The 355-nt window shown below is 38.9% G+C and overlaps 1 protein-coding gene across 1 annotated transcript in view; it reads left to right on the top strand.

Moving 5' to 3' along the window:
* Window positions 1–355, top strand: part of CCND2 (cyclin D2) — a 50740-nt gene that overhangs the window by 4145 nt on the left and 46240 nt on the right. The window lies entirely within an intron of this gene.

The following is a 355-nucleotide window of genomic DNA, read 5'->3' as shown; positions in this document are numbered from 1 at the left end:
ATTTTTGAAAATTATTAGCTATTTAAAGGGCCCCTGCCAATGAAATTCACATGTCACATGACTCAATAAGGTACATATCAGCACTGCCAAACCTTTTTTTTTATTTGAGTGAAGCAGTACTTTTTTCTTAACATGAACAAAAGCAACCTTGCTCCAGAGGCCTCTGTGTAACCTAAAGCCCAGGTCACATGGTCTCTGGCTACTAGGGGAATTGTGGTAGTTTCAAGATATTACAGACTGCACAGAGCATTTGTTTTCAATCAGACAGACTCTGCCTGGTAGACTTTAGGCTAAGAAAGTGGATTAGCAAAGCACAGTCACTATGCAGAACTGCTAAGCTATATACATATATCTA

The sequence above is a fragment of the Nanorana parkeri genome, unplaced genomic scaffold (assembly GCF_000935625.1).
Source record: "Nanorana parkeri isolate BGI_ZX_2015 unplaced genomic scaffold, ASM93562v1 scaffold14, whole genome shotgun sequence".
NCBI classification, from domain to species: Eukaryota; Metazoa; Chordata; class Amphibia; order Anura; family Dicroglossidae; genus Nanorana; species Nanorana parkeri.
This window is presented reverse-complemented; position numbering and strand designations above follow the sequence as displayed.